The 19176-nt window shown below is 38.9% G+C and overlaps 1 long non-coding RNA gene across 7 annotated transcripts; it reads left to right on the top strand.

Moving 5' to 3' along the window:
• Positions 1 to 8853: 8853 nt before the first annotated feature.
• LOC309695209 lies at positions 8854 to 16331 on the top strand. 7 transcript variants are annotated; one of them, XR_014273068.1, is made up of 8 exons: positions 8854 to 8923; positions 9155 to 9235; positions 10646 to 10827; positions 10953 to 11417; positions 11901 to 12057; positions 15549 to 15657; positions 15763 to 15882; positions 16025 to 16331. It is a non-coding gene; the product is annotated as an uncharacterized lncRNA (long non-coding RNA). The 7 variants fall into 7 exon arrangements; XR_014273069.1 differs by having other exon boundaries at positions 8860 to 9061; positions 9095 to 9235; XR_014273071.1 differs by having other exon boundaries at positions 8860 to 9235; positions 10953 to 11010; positions 11193 to 11417.
• The last annotated feature ends 2845 nt before the right edge of the window (positions 16332 to 19176 follow it).

Raw genomic sequence — 19176 nt, 5'->3', positions numbered from 1 at the left:
AAATCTTAGCTCAAACAGCTGCAAAACCTGTTTTCCCAGCACGGGAACCTTGAGTTCTATAAGATAAAGCCATAAACATGTGTATCCGAGTCTTCTATCAAAAGTTACAGCTATTTCTATGAAGTTGTACAAAAACGCTTTCTTTCGCCAAGACAGTGCGTTTCTCACTGTTACATGCATTTGAATGGGGAACTCGACCGAAACAAAGTATAGGTTTTCATTATGTGAATAACTTGGAAATCTTAGCTCAAACAGCTGCAAAACCTGTTTCCCCAGCACGGAGACCTTGAGTTCTATAAGATAAAGCCATAAACATGTGTATCCGAGTCTTCTATCAAAAGTTACAGCTATTTCTATGAAGTTGTACAAAAACGCTTTCTTTCGCCAAGACAGTGCGTTCCTCACTGTTACATGCATTTGAATGGGGAACTCGACCGAAACAAAGTATAGGTTTTCATTATGTGAATAACTTGGAAATCTTAGCTCAAACAGCTGCAAAACCTGTTTTCCCAGCACGGAGACCTTGAGTTCTATAAGATAAAGCCATAAACATGTGTATCCGAGTCTTCTATCAAAAGTTACAGCTATTTCTATGAAGTTGTACAAAAACGCTTTCTTTCGCCAAGACAGTGCGTTTCTCACTGTTACATGCATTTGAATGGGGAACTCGACCGAAACAAAGTATAGGTTTTCATTATGTGAATAACTTGGAAATCTTAGCTCAAACAGCTGCAAAACCTGTTTTCCCAGCACGGGAACCTTGAGTTCTATAAGATAAAGCCATAAACATGTGTATCCGAGTCTTCTATCAAAAGTTACAGCTATTTCTATGAAGTTGTACAAAAACGCTTTCTTTCGCCAAGACAGTGCGTTTCTCACTGTTACATGCATTTGAATGGGGAACTCGACCGAAACAAAGTATAGGTTTTCATTATGTGAATAACTTGGAAATCTTAGCTCAAACAGCTGCAAAACCTGTTTTCCCAGCACAGGAACCTTGAGTTCTATAAGATAAATCCATAAACATGTGTATCCGAGTCTTCTATCAAAAGTTACAGCTATTTCTATGAAGTTGTACAAAAACGCTTTCTTTCGCCAAGACAGTGCGTTTCTCACTGTTACATGCATTTGAATGGGGAACTCGACCGAAACAAAGTATAGGTTTTCATTATGTGAATAACTTGGAAATCTTAGCTCAAACAGCTGCAAAACCTGTTTTCCCAGCACGGAGACCTTGAGTTCTATAAGATAAAGCCATAAACATGTGTATCCGAGTCTTCTATCAAAAGTTACAGCTATTTCTATGAAGTTGTACAAAAACGCTTTCTTTCGCCAAGACAGTGCGTTTCTCACTGTTACATGCATTTGAATGGGGAACTCGACCGAAACAAAGTATAGGTTTTCATTATGTGAATAACTTGGAAATCTTAGCTCACACAGCTGCAAAACCTGTTTTCCCAGCACGGGAACCTTGAGTTCTATAAGATAAAGCCATAAACATGTGTATCCGAGTCTTCTATCAAAAGTTACAGCTATTTCTATGAAGTTGTACAAAAACGCTTTCTTTCGCCAAGACAGTGCGTTTCTCACTGTTACATGCATTTGAATGGGGAACTCGACCGAAACAAAGTATAGGTTTTCATTATGTGAATAACTTGGAAATCTTAGCTCAAACAGCTGCAAAACCTGTTTTCCCAGCACGGGAACCTTGAGTTCTATAAGATAAAGCCATAAACATGTGTATCCGAGTCTTCTATCAAAAGTTACAGCTATTTATATGAAGTTGTACAAAAACGCTTTCTTTCGCCAAGACAGTGCGTTTCTCACTGTTACATGCATTTGAATGGGGAACTCGACCGAAACAAAGTATAGGTTTTCATTATGTGAATAACTTGGAAATCTTAGCTCAAACAGCTGCAAAACCTGTTTTCCCAGCACGGGGACCTTGAGTTCTATAAGATAAAGCCATAAACATGTGTATCCGAGTCTTCTATCAAAAGTTACAGCTATTTCTATGAAGTTGTACAAAAACGCTTTCTTTCGCCAAGACAGTGCGTTTCTCACTGTTACATGCATTTGAATGGGGAACTCGACCGAAACAAAGTATAGGTTTTCATTATGTGAATAACTTGGAAATCTTAGCTCAAACAGCTGCAAAACCTGTTTTCCCAGCACGGGAACCTTGAGTTCTATAAGATAAAGCCATAAACATGTGTATCCGAGTCTTCTATCAAAAGTTACAGCTATTTCTATGAAGTTGTACAAAAACGCTTTCTTTCGCCAAGACAGTGCGTTTCTCACTGTTACATGCATTTGAATGGGGAACTCGACCGAAACAAAGTATAGGTTTTCATTATGTGAATAACTTGGAAATCTTAGCTCAAACAGCTGCAAAACCTGTTTTCCCAGCACGGGAACCTTGAGTTCTATAAGATAAAGCCATAAACATGTGTATCCGAGTCTTCTATCAAAAGTTACAGCTATTTCTATGAAGTTGTACAAAAACGCTTTCTTTCGCCAAGACAGTGCGTTTCTCACTGTTACATGCATTTGAATGGGGAACTCGACCGAAACAAAGTATAGGTTTTCATTATGTGAATAACTTGGAAATCTTAGCTCAAACAGCTGCAAAACCTGTTTTCCCAGCACGGGAACCTTGAGTTCTATAAGATAAAGCCATAAACATGTGTATCCGAGTCTTCTATCAAAAGTTACAGCTATTTATATGAAGTTGTACAAAAACGCTTTCTTTCGCCAAGACAGTGCGTTTCTCACTGTTACATGCATTTGAATGGGGAACTCGACCGAAACAAAGTATAGGTTTTCATTATGTGAATAACTTGGAAATCTTAGCTCAAACAGCTGCAAAACCTGTTTTCCCAGCACGGGAACCTTGAGTTCTATAAGATAAAGCCATAAACATGTGTATCCGAGTCTTCTATCAAAAGTTACAGCTATTTATATGAAGTTGTACAAAAACGCTTTCTTTCGCCAAGACAGTGCGTTTCTCACTGTTACATGCATTTGAATGGGGAACTCGACCGAAACAAAGTATAGGTTTTCATTATGTGAATAACTTGGAAATCTTAGCTCAAACAGCTGCAAAACCTGTTTTCCCAGCACGGGAACCTTGAGTTCTATAAGATAAAGCCATAAACATGTGTATCCGAGTCTTCTATCAAAAGTTACAGCTATTTCTATGAAGTTGTACAAAAACGCTTTCTTTCGCCAAGACAGTGCGTTTCTCACTGTTACATGCATTTGAATGGGGAACTCGACCGAAACAAAGTATAGGTTTTCATTATGTGAATAACTTGGAAATCTTAGCTCAAACAGCTGCAAAACCTGTTTTCCCAGCACGGGAACCTTGAGTTCTATAAGATAAAGCCATAAACATGTGTATCCGAGTCTTCTATCAAAAGTTACAGCTATTTCTATGAAGTTGTACAAAAACGCTTTCTTTCGCCAAGACAGTGCGTTTCTCACTGTTACATGCATTTGAATGGGGAACTCGACCGAAACAAAGTATAGGTTTTCATTATGTGAATAACTTGGAAATCTTAGCTCAAACAGCTGCAAAACCTGTTTTCCCAGCACGGGAACCTTGAGTTCTATAAGATAAAGCCATAAACATGTGTATCCGAGTCTTCTATCAAAAGTTACAGCTATTTCTATGAAGTTGTACAAAAACGCTTTCTTTCGCCAAGACAGTGCGTTTCTCACTGTTACATGCATTTGAATGGGGAACTCGACCGAAACAAAGTATAGGTTTTCATTATGTGAATAACTTGGAAATCTTAGCTCAAACAGCTGCAAAACTTGTTTTCCCATTACGGAGACCTTGAGTTCTATAAGATAAAGCCATAAACATGTGTATCCGAGTCTTCTATCAAAAGTTACAGCTATTTATATGAAGTTGTACAAAAACGCTTTATTTCGCCAAGACAGTGCGTTTCTCACTGTTACATGCATTTGAATGGGGAACTCGCCCGAAACAAAGTATAGGTTTTCACTATGTGAATAACTTGGAAATCTTAGCTCAAACAGCTGCAAAACCTGTTTTGCCAGCACGGGGACCTTGAATTCTATAAGATAAAGCCATAAACATGTGTATCTGAGTCTTCTATCAAAAGTTACAGCTATTTATATGAAGTTGTACAAAAACGCTTTCTTTCGCCAAGACAGTGCGTTTCTCACTGTTACATGCATTTGAATGGGGAACTCGACCGAAACAAAGTATAGGTTTTCATTATGTGAATAACTTGGAAATCTTAGCTCAAACAGCTGCAAAACCTGTTTTCCCAGCACGGGAACCTTGAGTTCTATAAGATAAAGCCATAAACATGTGTATCCGAGTCTTCTATCAAAAGTTACAGCTATTTCTATGAAGTTGTACAAAAACGCTTTCTTTCGCCAAGACAGTGCGTTTCTCACTGTTACATGCATTTGAATGGGGAACTCGACCGAAACAAAGTATAGGTTTTCATTATGTGAATAACTTGGAAATCTTAGCTCAAACAGCTGCAAAACCTGTTTTCCCAGCACGGGAACCTTGAGTTCTATAAGATAAAGCCATAAACATGTGTATCCGAGTCTTCTATCAAAAGTTACAGCTATTTATATGAAGTTGTACAAAAACGCTTTCTTTCGCCAAGACAGTGCGTTTCTCACTGTTACATGCATTTGAATGGGGAACTCGACCGAAACAAAGTATAGGTTTTCATTATGTGAATAACTTGGAAATCTTAGCTCAAACAGCTGCAAAACCTGTTTTCCCAGCACGGGAACCTTGAGTTCTATAAGATAAAGCCATAAACATGTGTATCCGAGTCTTCTATCAAAAGTTACAGCTATTTCTATGAAGTTGTACAAAAACGCTTTCTTTCGCCAAGACAGTGCGTTTCTCACTGTTACATGCATTTGAATGGGGAACTCGACCGAAACAAAGTATAGGTTTTCATTATGTGAATAACTTGGAAATCTTAGCTCAAACAGCTGCAAAACCTGTTTTCCCAGCACGGGAACCTTGAGTTCTATAAGATAAAGCCATAAACATGTGTATCCGAGTCTTCTATCAAAAGTTACAGCTATTTCTATGAAGTTGTACAAAAACGCTTTCTTTCGCCAAGACAGTGCGTTTCTCACTGTTACATGCATTTGAATGGGGAACTCGACCGAAACAAAGTATAGGTTTTCATTATGTGAATAACTTGGAAATCTTAGCTCAAACAGCTGCAAAACCTGTTTTCCCAGCACGGGAACCTTGAGTTCTATAAGATAAAGCCATAAACATGTGTATCCGAGTCTTCTATCAAAAGTTACAGCTATTTCTATGAAGTTGTACAAAAACGCTTTCTTTCGCCAAGACAGTGCGTTTCTCACTGTTACATGCATTTGAATGGGGAACTCGACCGAAACAAAGTATAGGTTTTCATTATGTGAATAACTTGGAAATCTTAGCTCAAACAGCTGCAAAACTTGTTTTCCCATTACGGAGACCTTGAGTTCTATAAGATAAAGCCATAAACATGTGTATCCGAGTCTTCTATCAAAAGTTACAGCTATTTATATGAAGTTGTACAAAAACGCTTTATTTCGCCAAGACAGTGCGTTTCTCACTGTTACATGCATTTGAATGGGGAACTCGCCCGAAACAAAGTATAGGTTTTCACTATGTGAATAACTTGGAAATCTTAGCTCAAACAGCTGCAAAACCTGTTTTGCCAGCACGGGGACCTTGAATTCTATAAGATAAAGCCATAAACATGTGTATCTGAGTCTTCTATCAAAAGTTACAGCTATTTATATGAAGTTGTACAAAAACGCTTTCTTTCGCCAAGACAGTGCGTTTCTCACTGTTACATGCATTTGAATGGGGAACTCGACCGAAACAAAGTATAGGTTTTCATTATGTGAATAACTTGGAAATCTTAGCTCAAACAACTGCAAAACCTGTTTTGCCAGCACGGGGACCTTGAGTTCTATAAGATAAAGCCATAAACATGTGTATCCGAGTCTTCTATCTACAGTTACAGCTATTTATATGAAGTTGTACAAAAACGCTTTCTTTCGCCAAGACAGTGCGTTTCTCACTGTTACATGCATTTGAATGGGGAACTCGCCCGAAACAAAGTATAGGTTTTCACTATGTGAATAACTTGGAAATCTTAGCTCAAACAGCTGCAAAACCTGTTTTGCCAGCACGGGGACCTTGAGTTCTATAAGATAAAGCCATAAACATGTGTATCCGAGTCTTCTATCAAAAGTTACAGCTATTTCTATGAAGTTGTACAAAAACGCTTTCTTTCGCCAAGACAGTGCGTTTCTCACTGTTACATGCATTTGAATGGGGAACTCGACCGAAACAAAGTATAGGTTTTCATTATGTGAATAACTTGGAAATCTTAGCTCAAACAGCTGCAAAACCTGTTTTGCCAGCACGGGGACCTTGAGTTCTATAAGATAAAGCCATAAACATGTGTATCCGAGTCTTCTATCAAAAGTTACAGCTATTTATATGAAGTTGTACAAAAACGCTTTATTTCGCCAAGACAGTGCGTTTCTCACTGTTACATGCATTTGAATGGGGAACTCGCCCGAAACAAAGTATAGGTTTTCACTATGTGAATAACTTGGAAATCTTAGCTCAAACAGCTGCAAAACCTGTTTTGCCAGCACGGGGACCTTGAGTTCTATAAGATAAAGCCATAAACATGTGTATCCGAGTCTTCTATCAAAAGTTACAGCTATTTCTATGAAGTTGTACAAAAACGCTTTCTTTCGCCAAGACAGTGCGTTTCTCACTGTTACATGCATTTGAATGGGGAACTCGACCGAAACAAAGTATAGGTTTTCATTATGTGAATAACTTGGAAATCTTAGCTCAAACAGCTGGAAAACCTATTTTGCCAGCACGGGGACCTTGAGTTCTATAAGATAAAGCCATAAACATGTGTATCCGAGTCTTCTATCAACAGTTACAGCTATTTCTATGAAGTTGTACAAAAACGCTTTCTTTCGCCAAGACAGTGCGTTTCTCACTGTTACATGCATTTGAATGGGGAACTCGACCGAAACAAAGTATAGGTTTTCATTATGTGAATAACTTGGAAATCTTAGCTCAAACAGCTGCAAAACCTGTTTTGCCAGCACGGGGACCTTGAGTTCTATAAGATAAAGCCATAAACATGTGTATCCGAGTCTTCTATCAAAAGTTACAGCTATTTATATGAAGTTGTACAAAAACAGTTTCTTTCGCCAAGACAGTGCGTTTCTCACTGTTACATGCATTTGAATGGGGAACTCGCCCGAAACAAAGTATAGGTTTTCACTATGTGAATAACTTGGAAATCTTAGCTCAAACAGCTGCAAAACCTGTTTTGCCAGCACGGGGACCTTGAGTTCTATAAGATAAAGCCATAAACATGTGTATCCGAGTCTTCTATCAAAAGTTACAGCTATTTATATGAAGTTGTACAAAAACGCTTTCTTTCGCCAAGACAGTGCGTTTCTCACTGTTACATGCATTTGAATGGGGAACTCGACCGAAACAAAGTATAGGTTTTCATTATGTGAATAACTTGGAAATCTTAGCTCAAACAGCTGCAAAACCTGTTTGCTCAACACGGGGATATCGAACTTTATAAGATAAAGCCATAAATATGTGTATATGCGTCTTCTATCAAAAGTTACAGCTGTCTGAATGAATGCATTATAGCAGCTTACCTCGATCATGCGGTAGAACAGACACATAGGCCACCTACGTGTCCTCCTATGGCAGGAGTAGTTGCCACAAACCTGCAAAACAAAAAGAAATGATCAGGTGACATGAACAGATTTATACAGCCATAAGCAAGAGATTCTTCCTGCGTCAAACTGGACCCCCCCCCCCCCCCCCCTTACTGTAACTATCAAAACTATCATAGTCTAAAACTATCATCTCATATCAAAACTATTATAATCACATTATCTGACTTTATCAGTTATAACAATGAGAAACGGTAAACAATTTGGCAAATAAATGACTTATAATTGTGCTTACCTGGTCCAGATGATCCACAGCCCCTTTGCATTTGTTATAATCCAGGATGATGTGGGGCTTTCTCTTCCCAGAGTCCTGGACTTGGTAGCAGGAAACAGAAGAGCCCTGTCTCCCCATTTCACAGGCTTGTTGTCGTTTCATGTTGAGACCTGTACAGGCCAGCCAGCATCACAAGCCCCATGTAAGCCTGCACCTCCTCATCTATGTCCTTCCAGTCTTTTACTGACCTGTTGCCCCTGCAGGTTGGTGAAATGCAGGATTAGCTGCATAATGTCCTCTGCAAAAAAAAGATGGAAAGTGCTCACAGGGCTGCTGATTGCATAATGGGTTGGTCCTGGGGGTTAAAATGGGGGGAGGAAAAAATGGCAGGACCTCTTCGAGTGTGGGTTGCCACATGATTTCTCCATTTTTAGATCTCCACTGGCCATCCTCCAGTCTTGTCTCTTCCTCCTGCTCTTCTTCCTCCTTCTCCTTCTCCTTCTCCTCCTCCGCACATGAGCTGCAAAGCTCCTCGGTGCCTGGCAAAAATTCTTCTTCGCTGTCAGAAGTATCTCCACTGCTTGTGGAGAGTGCAAAACTGCAGCAACAGCCTCCTCTAAACTGAGTGCACGCTTCATTGTGTCTGTGCAGAAATGACCACTCAGACCAGGCTGCAAAGTATTCTCATAGACTTCAAAGGTGCACCTGAATAAACATGCTATACCATACATCCAATAAGAGAGAGGAGGCACACTCTTGATCAAGAAAAAACATAAACGCACGCCTTTGATCCCCCCCCCTCTCTCTTTCTCTCTCTCTCTCACACACACACACATGCACATACATACACACACAATACCATTTTATGGTGGTTAGCTGTTTTATTGTCATGCATTTTACAAGGTAAGATAACCATGTCCTGCATTCAAAACCACTGAAAATGTCTATGGTGGTGCTGTGCCTAATATTGTGCTGGTGTATGCTGGGTAATGGCACAGCTAGCGACTGGGTGACTTTATTCACCCGCTTCGGCTGTTATCAGTCCATACAATGGGCGTTATTAGCACAAATCAGTCCCATAGATATGGAACATCTCCTGCTAGATTGTTCAGAAGGTTGTTATCATCCATCCAGATGGAGGATCACTAACAGGAGCGTGGGAAGACTCCAGAATCCACTCTGGCTGCAATCCGGTGGATACAGCAGTGTTTACAGGTAATACCATTTAAACGGACAGCATTTATAGAAAAAGTCAGCGAGTGTCAATAATGTTAATGTGGTTATCTTAGTAATACACCGAGTGCTAATATAACAGCTTTAAGATGCATTTGTAGATGTTATTACGTGTTTTACCGTCTTTATTGGTGCTAGCTTAAAGTTACGGTGTAAACGTTAGCTTATATTGGAGTAAAGCTGTTACTGTTTAAACGATGTTAGCACAGAAATATTAGCTTCTGTCATGACTGACGAAGTTACTAGTTAATAAAGTTTCCAGTAAAGTGTTTAATCGCAGCCACAGATTGACAGCAAATATCTCGATTAGCTTCAGTGCATCTGTAATAAATATGTGCAAGTTTCAGTGCTTCGTTTAAACTGTATGATACTTATACTGACCCAGGGTCAGTGTAAAATACAATCCTAGCTGTGTGAACAAAGCCTGGCTCCTTTAATCCTGCATGAAAAACCTCAGGATGCAGGCTATTATTACTCTTTCCTGCTGGCACACCTGTCACACCTGAGAGTCAGCTAGAAACGTACAGTGACGTGGACATCATGCAAAGACTGCCAGACTCTGTAATACTGCAAATGATCAGTGACTCAAGTTAACACTAAACTTTAAACTGTGTCTCTGTGTGCTGAACATTTAGGATTGAGTCAGGCTGCATCTGTGTTAGTCCTCTGACAGACTGGTGACCTGTCCAGGTGTGCTCTACCTATGACTACTGGGACAGGCTCTAGCTCCTGTAATAGAAATTTTATGTTATTCTCATTTAAAGCATTTAAGTGCTTATGCATATGCTTAGTTGTGACACTGTTATAGACTGTTCAATGAAAGTTTCTAAAACTAGATGAACTTACTTCAGCAGTTTGAGAAAACAACTCCCTTTACAGGTGCTGATAACGCTGAAGTAGCAGAGCTGACATGACTGAACTGTGATGTTTGATGTGTGTTTGCTCTCCTGTGCGCAGTAATAAATAGCTTGATCACAGCTCTTTCTGTGTTGCAGACTTTATTTAAAAAATTCCACGACACCCCCCACCCTCCCACTGTGAACATGAATTGAATATTCAGAAGACATTTGTTTAAATAGTTCTAGAAATCTGAGCTGTTGGTGTGTCCTTGGATTGTGTGGTAATAATATTAGAGCCTGCAATCTTTCTTACTGAATCTCTACTATGAGTCATGTTACCTGAGATTAATTCTATGTTTACCTGTCAGCCTGGACGAATGTGCTGTGTGAAGGAAATTAAATTAAATCAGATCTGAAATGCGTACATTTAAGGAACCTGTTCATATTTAATTGAAATATGAACCAGTGATTTTTTGATTGCTGATTCCAAGAGAGTCTTTGTGGAAATCCTCTTTGGCTTTTTGTTATTTTAATTCTCTTTTCTGTTTTCCAGAACAGTTCTCCACAGTCACTGTCCATATGGGTCAGTGGGACCAAGAAGCACTCTGCTAATGTGTGGACTCTGACCAGCAACATCCAGCAAGACCCAGACAGCGTTTTCTATCTCCCAGCTGGAGTTTTTTGTTTGTCTGTGACTGGAGAGTCAGATTTTTGTTGAGCTTCATACTTGCAGAGGTAAGTCAGTTTGCAGAGATCCCTCCCACCCTGGCTTTTATGTGCTAGATTTCTTATCTGAAACAGTAATATTTCAGTGACTGCTGCTTATACCACAGGTTAATACTGTTACTGATCCCTGATAGGAGAATCATCAATTTTGCCAGCAAAGAAGCCTGGTGGATGTTTGTTTACAGTCTGATGGTGGGACGTCATGCTCTGCATCTTTAAAGTTTGTCTCTTGATTATTATTCATACCCAGTAATGTGAAGTATGCTCATATCTACTATAACTGAACCAACCTGGTGCTCTTCATTTATGGAGGCTGTTGAGTCTGAATGTTGGATGTTGTGTATCTCGTGTTCTCTGGGCTTTGTTGTCCTCAGTCTTTTTGCAGGATCAGAAAACAAAACCAGGAGGCGCGTAAATGTTTCTTCTCCATGATGTTTCTTCAAATGTTTCTTCTGGATGATGATATGACCGTGACACGGGATGCCACCTTTGGTCTTGTGATGAAGCAAAGCTCAGGAAGAAGTGTGATTAAATGGTACCCACATGTGTGCTGCTGAGAAGGATGTACAGGGGCACCTGCAGCCAAATCCAAGCTTCAGGTTAGTTGTAGTTGCAGAACGCTATAGGACTGAGACAGCTGAGGCATCAAATGTTTGATTAAACGGATGAAAAAGAGAAGTTTTTTCCCTATAATTATCACTTCTTAAAATCTGTAGCAACTTCAAGTCTTTCAGCATGCTGAGCATGCTCAGAATGTGACAATATATTTTTGTTCAATATTTAATTTCTTTCAGTTGCAATTGTTAAATGAAAAAAAATATATTCTTATAATTTAGCAAACTAATTTATCAAAAAAAACAACAACATATATCTGTATTAGTTTTAATGAATTAATTTGACACCTGTATTGAAAATACCATATTGTATTCATACAGAATCAGTATGGTATCATTGTTTGTCTGTTCACTGATTGTTGAAGCTAAGAGCTACTTTGATCTGTTTAGATCTAAAGTATCCAAAGTTGAGCTCTAATGTTTCTTCACCCCTGTGTATGTGATATGTGATTTCCTACATGCTGGCAGAGCAGCAGTTTGTGCTCACAAATGGTGACGGTGTGGAGAGACGGTGGTGTTTCCTCAGAAGAACCAGCAGAGTCACAAAGGACACCAGTCCGTCTCACCACCTTGACTTGCTGACTGATGCTCGTCTGCACTGCACAGAGGAAATCAACTGACCGAGGTTTGTCCAGTATGGAACGCCAGGACTGCCATAATGAATTAATTAAATACACCATTAAATAATTAATTAAATGTGGCAATAATTAATTAAAATTGGAATTAATTAATTAAATAAATAGTTATGATATATGTAATTAATTAATTATTGACACATTTAATTAATTATTTATGTATTTCACGTTTTAATTAATTATTGACACATTTAATTAATTAATTATTGACATATTTAATTAATTATTTATGTATTTCACATTTTAATTAATTATTGACACATTTAATTAATTATTGACACATTTAATTAATTATTTAATGATATATTTATTTATTTCATTTTGGCAGTCCTGACGCCTGGCTCTCATCATGAAATAATTTTATCTGTCAGCCTCACCCATCAAACTCAGGGGGCGGGGTTAACGCTGATCGAGTCAAAACCATTGCTTTGGCCTGGTGGCCATTGTTTCTAGCACACAACAACCGGCATGTGGAAGCTAACAGAACTGAGCTTTGAAAAACCCTGTTTGTGTGTTACCAAATACCGTTTTAATATTTGTTTAGCCGAGAATGTAGTGGTTTAATCTTCATGTGTCTGGTCGGTTTGTCAAGATACAGCCTCTTTGCAAAAGTGTTTCGATGATTTCGGAGATGTCGTCCCAGTCTCACGGCAAAGCGTGGGATAGACCCGCTCGCCTCGCAAGCAATCCCACCGACAAAGCGCAGGCCCCGGTACACAGCTGTAGTAACCCCCGCTGACTTCTTTTACTGAGGTTATATTTATCGGTGTTTTATTTCCTGATGTTCTTATGTGTCCTACGTGTTTCAGTCGCCAATTCTGAATTATAACTAACATTAAAAACATGTTTAAGGAGGAGAGAGAGCAAATAAATCTGTTTAACATCTGATCTTTGGGTTTTTGTTCAGTAATCAGCGTGACCTGTGTATAAACGCATAAAAGAGATAACGTTGGTGTTTCCGTCATGTAGTAACTGCTGGCTTTAACTGTACAAAGGTTGTTCGACACTATGAAACACATACAGACTTCATGATGTTCGGCTAATATTTTTATTGTGAATATTAATCATGCTGACCTCGCTCTGTACACCACGCAGCGAGGTCAGCATATCCACGATATCCTCAGCTCCATGAGTTAACACAAAGTTTCCCAGCTGACTATCTAACTGCCAACTATTCCAGAGACGTGAAAATATACAGCATAAAGAAAAGTGTAAGAGACTCAGCAGCAGATTAGAATAACAGTTATACATTTAATAAATCACCAAATGAATCCAAGAAACGAGCAAACCTGTTCCGACAATTTGAATTTGTATTCCCTCAGCTGCAGACTCGCTGCTGTTTAAATGTTTGAAAAGGAAGATTAGATATAAAAAACGTCAAACATAGACTCAGTCTGCCTTCACATTTGATATGAGGCCAGCACGTATAGTGGCCTCAGCAGGCTATTACTGAAATACACGTGCTATATCATAAACTATGATATAAACAGGGAGGTCCTATTAACATGTTTAGTTTTAAAGGACACCTTCCTGCCTTTAGTCTCATTCATGAGCAGTATTAGTTTTCTTCTAACATCCAGAAGTCTGCACAATGTGTTTCATAGTTTGTAACAAGCCTTTGACAGGTAAACATAACATGACCGAAAAAGCAAAAAAAAAAAAAAAAGAGAGAGAGAGAGAGAGAGTGTTGACATAAGAAGAGAAAATGCTCTCAATTATGGAGACAGGCAAATGGTTCATTTATGTTTGATGTGTGTTTATTCCTCCCTAAATATCGTCGGTGAAGTTTGCCATGCACGTCAGATTTTCCTGCGCATTTTTATACCTCTGCCAACAGAGAGAGAAAAAAAATCACATTCTAACAGACAGCTGGTGCTTAGAATACAGTTGAATAACTATTAAAAAACAGATGATATTTAGATGATAGTTCAGTCTAACACATGTGCCAGTGAACCATTAAACGTCTGTGAAACTATGCAGTTATGAAACGTAACTTTAACCTCAGCCAAACCGATTTGCTCAGTTGTAAATAAAACAGCGAAGTAAACAGACAGAACCTGAGTGAATGAAGTCCAGCGTTTAACCACTGAGAGCTAAAACTCAGCTGAGGTTTCAAAGCTGTGTGCCGGTGATTGGACATCAGCCGCTGATAAAGCTGGCTCGCCTATAAAGTGCTCTGTAAGGAAACAAGCTCCAGCAGCTCTGCGCTCGGGGAAAACACTATATTTACTTATCTTGTGCAGAAAAATGCGCTGACATTGCGTTATATCGAGCACCGGCTGCCCAGTTAAACTGTGACTATCACCAGGTAACTAGGCGTGTTTCTTGAATTAGCAGCAGGTGTTAAACAGCTTTCAGATGAGGAGGAGGATGCATGCAGGTAAACTGAGGGTCTGCTGAGCTGATCGCTGGTTTCGTGAGAAAAATGTCAGCTCGTTCTTTATGTTACAGAAGCACAGAGACACAAGACCAGGCGGAAAGAGACGATCGTTCGGTGAAAATGAGAATCTGCGAATGCAACATGTGGAACACGGAGAGTGGAATATGTAAACAAACCGGTTAACGTAACCCCCTCGGTGCGCTCTGCATGCTAACTGTTAGCAGAGCTAGTGAAATCTCTGAAAACATCTGAGCACTTTTGCAAGCATGTTCTATGTTGACAACCTGACCAGACATACGGCGCGACATTCGTGGCTAAAACACTGTTAAAAGTGTAGCTGGTGACAGAAAAACGGGGTATTTTAAAACTACACCACCACCATTGCTGCCTGTGATTTGATCTGCATTCTGGGATAACTGGCTGCCCCAAGTCTACACAAGCAATCGATTATCTAGGATCGACCTGTTTTGACTTACTTTGCACGGCAACCAATCAAATGTTAGAGAAGCTGCATGGGCAGCGTTAACCCCGCCCCCTGAGTTTGATGGGTGAGGCTGACAGATAAAATTATTTCATGACGAGAGCCAGGCGCCAGGACTGCCAAAATGAAATAAATAAATATATCATTAAATAATTAATTAAATGTGTCAATAATTAATTAAATGTGTCAATAATTAATTAAAATGTGAAATACATAAATAATTAATTAAATGTGTCAATAATTAATTAATTACATGTGTCATAACTATTTATTTAATTAATTAATTCCAATTTTAATTAATTATTGACACATTTAATTAATTATTTAATGGTGTATTTAATTAATTCATTATGGCAGTCCTGGCGTTCCATAGTCCAGTGACGTGTTATGAAATGTATATTTGTTTTATGCTTACAGATATGTTTTTCTTGACAGAGGCTCTGCAGAGGTTAGACAAAGCAGAGAAAACATGTGCTTTACATTTTACTGTGATTTATTGAGATATTTGTTGCCTGATGTTCAGCAGGAATGGAGAAATAGAATCAAAGGGAGATGTTTTTGATGTTTTTGTAATGATGTAAGTAAATCTTCAATATTATTTATTTGCTTGGTTATATTAGGAGTGTTTCTGAGTGAGGGGGAGAGGAGTCATCATCCAGGTAAAGTGACGTGGATCAGTGGATACACTTGTCTCCCCTTTAAAGGAGACGATCCAAGTCATCCTTAAATGTTAGTGCTTTCAAATACACAAACATTTTTAAAGGACAAAAATGAACATCCAACTTTGACTGTAATACAAAATAAATCTTTGCATGTGTGTTTTCAAACTCTCAGATGGGCAGCATATCAGTCTTGGACTGTCTAACCTGCCGGAGCAGCACTGAATGACCACCGCACGAGCATGTTCCTGCAACATTCAGCATCTGATCTGTCATCTGTGTGCTTCTGCTTTTGGTAAGTAGAGTTACCCAACTCCAGTAACTCTAAACACATGCCATCCATTTCTAACGGCCTGGTTACTTCCTGTCAGTTACTTTAGAAACCATGTGGTCACCTAACCTAACACTGTTTCTTCTTCTTCCCCTTAATGTTGAAGTGTCAAATGTCAAACAGCTGGAGAGGAAACTACACCAGTGTACTGGGATGTTTCAGCAACACGTGCCAGATGCTGTTCCTTCATGGTGACATCACCAGAGACAGTCCCGCCCACCTCAGGACCCATTGATTATGATGATCTGATCCATCAAACCCCCAGCAGGTGAACCTTATTCATGACATAACACCGCAACAATGTAAAAAATTAAACAGCAACAGTCTAAATGTAAAGTGCATTCTAAAGTCCTCTTCAATAAATTGTATGCAAAGAGTCATTCAGGTCACTACAGAACCCAGAGTCTTCATCATTAAATCTCTGGTTGCTTCATTTTGCTATCCTATATCAGATATTTTAAAGGTTAGCTTAGGTAAAGTTCCATTCTCATGGTGAGGCAAAGTGCTTTATGTGTGTGTGTGTGTCATGAACGGCTATAAAAGGCCTATAATTAAAGAACAAAGCGGGGTTTGAGTTCGAGTTGCGGCAGACTGTCACTACTTGTAAATGGAACGCAGCCTTCCTACGGCAGACAGCTAATAACAGGAATCGGACGCGGTCCAGCCAAGTCCACAGCAACCACCATAGCAACCGCCTAGCATGACCTTAAAAACATATTCTGTCTTCATAACTATCAAAATCGTGAAATGATTTGCAAAGTGTGAAAGTGTTACAGCTGCAGAGAGCTATGGCGGTATCTATGGAAGCTGTTTACATAGATAATAATATACGATGTAACCATGGAGACAGTCAGTCACGTGAGCTAGCGGTGCACGTTTACTACAGTGAATAAGGTGATTGAGTGCACAGCGTCCACACTCTGCAGGGGGTAAAGACATTACTTCAATATTGTTTTATATTGATATATATTTGCCTTCTGTTGACCATCACCTCAGGTTCACCATTACAGTTTCAGCATACAAATGCACACTGTCTAAACACATTCAAAAACTCATGTCTCAGAAATAAGCACAGCTGTTCATGTTTGTCATTAGAGTTTTATTTGTAAGAAAATTATGAACTTCATATTGTGCATTAAATAAAAGAACATTTCACAACTCTTGAGTCAACAGAAACAGGTAACAGAAATGTCTCTAATGTGTACAGTGTAGTGTAAGCATTAAAAGATCATAAAGGAAACACTAACATTTATGTGAAACTAATTGTAATAAAAAATGAGCAGGTGCTTTATAGATTTAAAAGAAAGAATCTGAAAACAACACTTTTTTGGTCTAAGTGATCAAAGTAGAAAACAGAACTGATGTTCAAGAACAAACCGTAGCTGCACTAATATTACACATCTCGATCGTTGTACTGAACAGACATGTTGCTTTTAAAACCACATGCAGTGTGTGACCATGACTGTTCACTGAGACCATGAACGCCACTTCGCTGAAGCATTCTTATTCTTCTTCTTGCCATTAAATTGAAAGCAGAAGCAGCACGAGCTGATTTGATCTACTGAAAGGAAAAAGCAGAACATCTGAGTTGAAACCAGTCAGCTGAAATCATTAAGACAGGAACAAATTCAATGCAGTGTCTCAAGTGGCTTAGCCTGTTGCAACTGTTGATACAAGCTAAATACAGTTAACACACAGTGTCAGGGAGCTCCAGTGTGGGAACTAGTGGCTTTAGGTTTGTAGTCATTTAACTTTCATCCATTCATTCATTTAATTCAGGAGGAAGAAATGCCAGGTTGGTGCAGGCTGGTTACATGCATTTGGTCCCATGCAGTCTTTAATTAAATGACTTGGTTCATTTTATGGCTGGGCTGTATGTGGGGTTATATCATGTTATTTGGGCAGGAGTACCTGTCCCCTGTTAGACTTAGAAAGTTTCTCCATAAGTAGAGTTTCTAACTCTTCTAGCACATCTGTGGCTGACAGCTTTTTGGTGGCTCTTTTTACCCCACACTGGTTGTGAGTGTGTAAATAACCCCACTAGTTCTTTTGGGTTGCAGTTAACTTGGGAGGAAGGGGTGGGTATGCCATGATTAGGTGAATAACAATTATATGGGATACATAAATTTCACAATGCATGCATATATCTCTATCAATTAAACCTGGCCTGAGGGCTGCCATTTTTTACATTCAGTTATTTCTCTTAGAAATGTTGGAACTAAATAATGAATGTGTTACAGTTAAAGTGAAACACTGGTCAGTGTAAATGGCTCATTGGGACACAGAAACCTTTAAATTAAACCTGATATCTAGTGTCAAACAATATCAAAGCTGTAAAAGATGTTTACAGTCAGAATTTATAAAACTTTGATTGTAAATAAATTCAAACAAGTGAGCTTTTCTCTTTGTGCTGAATATCAACACTGTGATTTCTTAGACTGTAAGCTTTACTTTAGTGCAACCAGTTGCAGAAGCTGCCACTCCAAATGTCTTTTGATAACAAGAAAAAAATACCTTTTCAGTCCACGGCCTGAAGTTCTTCTCCGACATCTTCTGCAATCGGCTTTGTCTGCTGGTTTGAAGACAATAAACCACAAAAAAGATGATTTAGTCACTTTGTCTGTGTCATGCAGCTCGAATGTGTCGTGTAAAGATGTTGAATAGCCGTCGTTATCCCTCTGCTTTGAGCCTTTTATCAAAAGTTACAGCTAACTTCATGAAGTTGTACAAAAAGGCTTCATTTCGCCGAGACAGTGCGTTTCTGACTATTACATGCATTTGAATGGAGTTCTTGCACGAAACAAAGTATAAGTTTTCATTATGTGAATAACTTGTATTTTACACTGACCCTGGGTCAGTATCAACTTCATGAAGACAGCTGTAACTTTTGATAGAGGACTCACACACACACATATTTATGGCTTTGCCTTATAGAATTCAGCATCTCCATGCTGAGGAAATAGGTTTTGCAGCTGTTTGAGCTAAAATTTTCAAGTTATTCACAAATTAAAACCTATACTTTGTGTCGGGCGAGAACTCCATTCAAATGCATGTAATAGCGAGAAACGCACTAACGTGGTGAAATAAAGCGTTTTTCCATAAACTTCATAAAGACAGCTGTAAATAATTATCACTTCTTAAAATCTGTAGCAACTTCAAGTCTTTCAGCATGCTGAGCATGCTCAGAATGTGACAATATATTTTTGTTCAATATTTAATTTCTTTCAGTTGCAATTGTTAAATGAAAAAAAAATATAT

Source organism: Aulonocara stuartgranti, assembly GCF_965226115.1.
Source record: "Aulonocara stuartgranti genome assembly, chromosome: 19".
Lineage (NCBI taxonomy): Eukaryota > Metazoa > Chordata > Actinopteri > Cichliformes > Cichlidae > Aulonocara > Aulonocara stuartgranti.
This window is presented reverse-complemented; position numbering and strand designations above follow the sequence as displayed.